The sequence below is a fragment of the Bison bison genome, unplaced genomic scaffold, assembly GCF_000754665.1.
Source record: "Bison bison bison isolate TAMUID 2011002044 unplaced genomic scaffold, Bison_UMD1.0 scf7180017864297, whole genome shotgun sequence".
In the NCBI taxonomy this organism is placed as follows: Eukaryota; Metazoa; Chordata; class Mammalia; order Artiodactyla; family Bovidae; genus Bison; species Bison bison.
Genome location: NW_011494869.1, coordinates 6,048,645 through 6,054,644, shown reverse-complemented (window position 1 = coordinate 6,054,644; position 6,000 = coordinate 6,048,645). Strand labels below are relative to the sequence as shown.

General features: G+C 48.5%; 1 protein-coding gene across 2 annotated transcripts in view; it reads left to right on the top strand.

Annotated features, from left to right (window-relative positions):
- The window catches only part of CDH3 (cadherin 3, type 1, P-cadherin (placental)), a 134,533-nt gene that overhangs the window by 91,115 nt on the left and 37,418 nt on the right, over nt 1-6,000 (top strand). The gene's annotated exons all lie outside the window — the stretch shown is intronic.

The window sequence follows — 6,000 nt, the reverse complement described above, 5'->3', positions numbered from 1 at the left end:
AAAAAAAAAAGAAGGATTGGTGCCTACAGTCTGTGGAAGCCTTTTTCCTTCTCCCGCCCCCCCCCCCAAACTAACTCTGCAGATTGACAAAACAATTAACACCCAGGCTAGGCCAAGCTCCTTAAACTCTTGGCTGCAGGGAGCTGAGGAGAAGCATTAAGAGGCCATGCCTCATAAACTTTAAATTCTTGCACATGGGTTTATTACTGACTGGCTAACAAACTGCAGCTCAGCCAACCTGTAAAAATGTTAACTTGGGCAGGGCCCCAAATCCAATTCCGGCTCCCTGAGGAAGCTTTATTGCTAACCAGACTTCTGCCAAATCTGTACCCCCTCCCCCTCATTGTCAAGTTCTCCAGCTATACTCTGGGAGAGCAGGCTATGGCTTTGACTGTAGTCTGCACCTTATCTTTCTTACTGAAGGAAGAAATATCAGATTAACTGTCACTTCACTAAGCTTGAGATTGTTGTGGGGAAGTGGTGATCAGGTTTTCTATTTCACGGTCCGGTTGCCAAGTGCTTGCTTCTCAGTGACGTCAGTCATGTTAAACCTTTTGAGAAAATTCTGCTTTCTCGGATGTCTGGTTTATGGTTGTAAAAATGGTGGGTTCAGGCCAGGAGCACACCTGGGTTATAAAATAAAAGGTGGGTTAACGTGCTTGGCTAACCTTGAGCAGAGCTCCCTGCAACGTGCCGAGTTCTTAGGGGAGTCTTCCCATGAAATGGGATGCTGCCTTCTTTTTAAGTAAAAGCAAGTTTCTGGGCCCAATTTGTCCAATAAATTGGAACTCTGAAGCAAAAAAGTGGTATTTCTTCTTTTAGTCCTCAACAGCTGATACCTTTTCTACCTCCCTTCCTCCATACCAGCTCCCTATCCTCAATATGTGGGAGCCCCAGCCTGGCTCCCGCCATGTTAAAAGAGTTGACCTGAGGGTACATACAAACTCTCAAGTTTGGCCAAGCAGACAACAGTTTCCCTATAGCCAAGGAACAATTGCCCCTGTTGTTTGCCCCCGGGTTATGAACTTCACAGGTGTCTATGAAGTTGAGCTCAAAGACATTATCTGATATAATTAATACCTTGTTTGTATGTGCACTTTCCTCTTCAAAGCATTTGCACAACTCTGAGCTTGCTTTATCCTCCTGACATTCTCTTGAAGCTGGTGAGGTACATTTAAACAACTTGAGCTCTTAATCCCAGAGCTGGGACTTTAGAAACTGTATCTCAGTCTTGCTGGAGGTTTTAGAGGTGGAGAAACATAGGAACAGCTTAATGGATTCAATTCCCTAGGCTAAACTCGTGAGCTTCCTTGAGGGTCACAGATATGACTTTCACTTCTAGGTCTATGCCCAGGACCTGGTATTTATAGGTCCCAGGAGGTATTTGCAAAAGTTATGACAATCTTGTGAAGTTCTGCCCATTTTACAGATGAAACTTCAGTGGTTGTGACTTCACCAAAGTCATCTCTGCAGTGACTCAATAGGTCTTGAATGGAGGTTTCTGACTCCCAAGTTTCCTAGAATGTTTGTGTTTTTTTAAACCACTGGAAAGTGGGAGGTGGGTGAAATGAAGTGCAATGTTGGAGCACCAAATCCCACCAACAGTAGCCTTCTACCTCAAGAGGACTTAATCATTTATTCCTTTTCATCATAGTTTTCCAGAGACACACCTGCAGAGGAAACCAGCTTGAATGCAGTCTCTCAAGTGTCCTAGTGATGGGGGCTTGGGTCAGATGAAGCCAGGCTTACAGAGACCAAGACTGAGAGGTTAATCTGGAAGGAGGTAGAGCAGGAATATTCCCCTGCCCCAACCCCACATTCTGGAGTCTGCCTGCCTTCAAGTGTGGTCTAAAAGCAAAGACAAAGGTAATGTGGGAAGAAGGAGGTTGTGTGGTATTGGTGTAGTGATTAAAAGTGAGTGACTTCAAGTGGTCTATACATTCTTCATGGTGAATGGTTGAGAGAAGCAGCTTAATTACAGTAAAAGAAATCTAGTACTTCATTATGGCCCCTGCACAAGTTCAACTCACCCTTAGTCAGCACTGGGTAAGATTAAAGCTAACCCTCATTAGCTCTGGTAGAAAACTTCAAAGTTCAGTAATAAATCTGGCTGAGCAGGAGTTAACGTCAAGATGGTTTTGCTTATTTCAACTTGTATAAAAATCGCCTTTTGTTTTGGAGCTGCCATTATGGGCTAGGCCCTCTGTTTACATGTTATTTTTTTCAGTAAACATGTATTTAACAGCTGCATGTATCAGGCAGTACTCTTGAACTATGGCTAAAAAAATGAACAAAACTAAGACTCTGCCGTGGAGGAGCTAACTGTCTAAGATTAGTTATTTTTTATGCTTATAAGTGCCTTACCATAAAGGTGGTGATATCTCCCCCTCATCTGTAAAATGAGGGTAAGAAACTTGGCAAGAGGTCTCCAGGGAAGTCAGCAGTAAGGCCAGGGTTTACACCCAAGGGGATTCCATGGTGTCCAATAAATCTGCCTCTGTGGAATGAATAGTTGGGAACTGGGGCTTCTAGCCTACCTGGCTTGCCTTCCTAGCTCAGCAGCCAAGTAGGGTTGGTTGCAAAGCCTGACGTTCATCACCGTTAGCTGGTGCCTGGGGAGCAGGTCTCAAACCTCTAGTCTCCCTTCCCACCTCTTCACACACTCTGTTCCTAGGTTACCCGTGCAGGGTGCCCTCACCTCCCTGCTGTGTGAGGAAGGCCTGGCCTACCACAAGCTTGAATTTCTAGGAAACGATAGCTCTGCAGAGCGTTTGGAGGATGATGGAGGAGGAGGAGAGAGAGAAGGTCCTCTTTCCCCAGAGCAGTGGCATCCTCCCCAAAGCAGTGGAGTCCTCTGTCCTGAGGCTGAACCATCTCCATTCAAAGAACCACTGTAACTGAACATCACACTTAAAACACCCGTGTCCCTATAGCATACACATTAAGAAACAGCATTATCAGCACCTCAGATGCCACTTCTCTCCCCATCTCTACCCTTCCCAAGAAAACCACCACTATCAGGACTTCAAATACCATGGATTGATTCGCCTATATTTGAACTGAATATCCTCTTGGATCTGGCTTCTTTCATTGCACATTCGGGATTCTCGCATAGTTCTGGATGTGGTTGTGGTAGACTGTCATTCCTCCATAGTATTCGTCATGGGACCATCCACACTCCTGCTGTTGACGGGCATCTTGAGAAGTTCCCATTTTTTTGGCTATTACAGCTAGTGCTTCGCGAACCCCATTGTTCAAGTGAAACTGTAGAGGCGGGTTGGTTAGGTACATACCTGGGAGTTTAATTGCTGGGTTGACTGAGGATTACCTGGGATCTCAGCACAGTGGCCGAGTACTGAGATGTCAGCTTTTCTGTGTCTTGAAGTTGCTGAGCCTCTTCTGGATTTTATCTACCATCCCCTTCTCCCAGCAGTCTCCTTCCTGGACCCATCCCCTCTGGGTTCCTGCTTCCCACCTGGCCCTGTGCTAAGAGACAGCAGTTCTTTATTAAATACCTGATGACGTCCTTTGTTTTGAGGGAGAAATCCTTTCCTTTATTTGTCCTTAAGCTCATGCTTGTCACACTCCCCCAAAGTAGAAGGGGAATCTGGAAAGGGCCCTGAATTTCTCAGGTGAGAACATTTTCCTGGGTGGAGATGTCTGTCCTGACTAGCGTGTGGGTGGGTGGCAGCCTTCTCATGTGGCCAAGGTGGTCGAGTCCAGCTCCTCCCTCGTCACAGAGGCAGTGAGGTATCTGAGACTCAAGGCCAAGCTGACTGGTTGTTATGCCGCCAGGAAACGCCTGAGTACCTGCTGGGTGCTCGGATTTCACAGGCAAGTAAGGCCCGTAGCTCCTTCACCTCAGTGAGCTCCCTAACTACAGGAGGAAGCAGATCAGTCAACAGGCAATTTTAATAGTGAATCCTTCATTCAGCAAATACCTATTGAGCACCTACCAAGTGTGAAGCTCTAGTCTAGGTGCCAGGTATACCTTAGTGGCTTTGCAGGCCCTTCCACCTACTAGTGGGGGGAGATGGACAAAATAAGTTTTATATATATATATCAAGGGAGAAAATCAAGGGAGAAAAATATAAAGTCACATACGAAAGGCTGCTGATGTGCTCCTGGAGGTGGAGGGCACCTGGAGGAAGTGATATCCAAGGCAGAGACTGGGGAAGGGGTTGAGACATGAGGGGTGGCAGGGAGTGTTCCTGCCAAGGGAACAGCATATGGGGTCCAGGAACTTAAACACGTTTAGTCTGGCTGGACCATGGAGTGTAAGGTGTGGAGAACAAAAGCGAAGTAGGAGGGTCCAGTCCAGCTCAGAATTTCCATCCCCCATAGGAGAGGCAGCATGGTGTTTGGGAAAGGCAAGCGGTGTGTCTGGAGTTCCAGGTGTGCCCTCATGGAGCCCAGTGTCTCGTAAGTCTCCTCTGGATCCAGGACCCTGGGCCCACCTCCATCATCCCTTCTCGACTCCCGACTTTTCCCAGACCCAAAGACGTGGTCAGCCTCAGCTGAATCTTCCCCCTCGTTTCATTGAGTTAGCTGGCATTACCAGGCAGCAGGGCTGGCACGGAAGGGCTTTCAAACAAAACAAATCAGAAAAAAAACAACCTAAATACCATTTACTGGAGCGCTTACTGAGTTCCAGAAACTACACTCCGTACTTTATGTAATAAGCCCTTTTAATCCTCCTAAAAGCCCCATGAGGGGAGCGGAATTGGCCCCATTTCACTGGATAGGAAATCTAGGCTTGTGACTTTGTAACTCCTCCAAGGTCACCCAGCCAGTAGATTGTGGAATCAGAACTTGAAGCAGGTTGGACTCCTACATGTGAGGTACTTGGGAGTCAGGGTTGTGAGTCCTCTGGCTTTAGCCACGCTGGGGAAGATTGGAAATAGTTAACATCTGACCCGAGACCTCTGAATTCCTGTTCCCTCCACAGGCAGGCCTCTGTAAATCACCAGGATCTGGAGTGATAGGGGAGGGGCTGTGGAGGGGACAGTTCCATCCAGGCCCCCAGCCTCCCTTGTAGGATGTGGGGGAATAGGGAGCGCCCAGATACCAGGCGCCACAGTGGACAGTGCTCACTGTCAGTTCTGGTGGTTCATCTCCTCCCTCTCCTCACCCCATATTCACCTGCTCCCAGCATCAAGGACCTCCCCCAGCCCTGCTCTGAGTGGAGGAGCTTGATATCCAGCACCCACCCTGCTCTCCCAGCCAAATTTGGGCACCCATGAGGTTGCGGGTCTCCTAGAACATCAGTAGCCTACAAATTCCTCAGACTGACCAAAATCCCTCCAGGCTGTGGCTGCCAGGGTCCTGATGAACTTCAGGGTCCTGGGGTCCTGCTGTTTGCTCAGTGAACCAAAACACCTCCTCCTGGGGAGGAGAGCCCAGTGAACACTTTCCTTCCTCCCTTTACCCTGTCTTTGAGCTCACAGCTGTGGCTCTGTCACTGCCATCCGAGGAGAGGGCTCGGAGCCAGGGCCACACAGCTAAGAGGCAGGAGGGCTGGGGGCTGCTTCCTGCTCCCAGAGCCTCTGTGGGCCACACAAAACCCTAGGAGGAGGAGAGAGCGGCCCTCCCTCCAGACTCTGAGTGTCCCAGGGGTTAGATTGGGAATGCGGCCAGGGAGGCCTGAGCCCAGGCTTTCCTCTTTCTCCTCAGTCTCAGTGACCGCAGTCTTCCTTGCTTGAGAGCACATGGGACCAGCTTGAAACTGCATCTCCCTTAGCAAGAAGCCTCAAACCTGTGCTGAAGACTAGAGACAGGTTGATCTTGCCCAGCAAGGAGGTCAGACCTCAGGGTCTCACGTTAACTTTGAGAAGTCTCTGCTTTCCCTGGAATTAATTGTATGCCTGTGGGTTTTTCTGAGAAGATTCCTCCCCCAAGTTTGGAAACTAGTATATTCCCCACTGGAACTGTCTTCCACCATCCCCAGTTCAGGTCTGTTCAGAAGTTGTTTGGGCTCTTGTCAAAGGACACACCTGATGG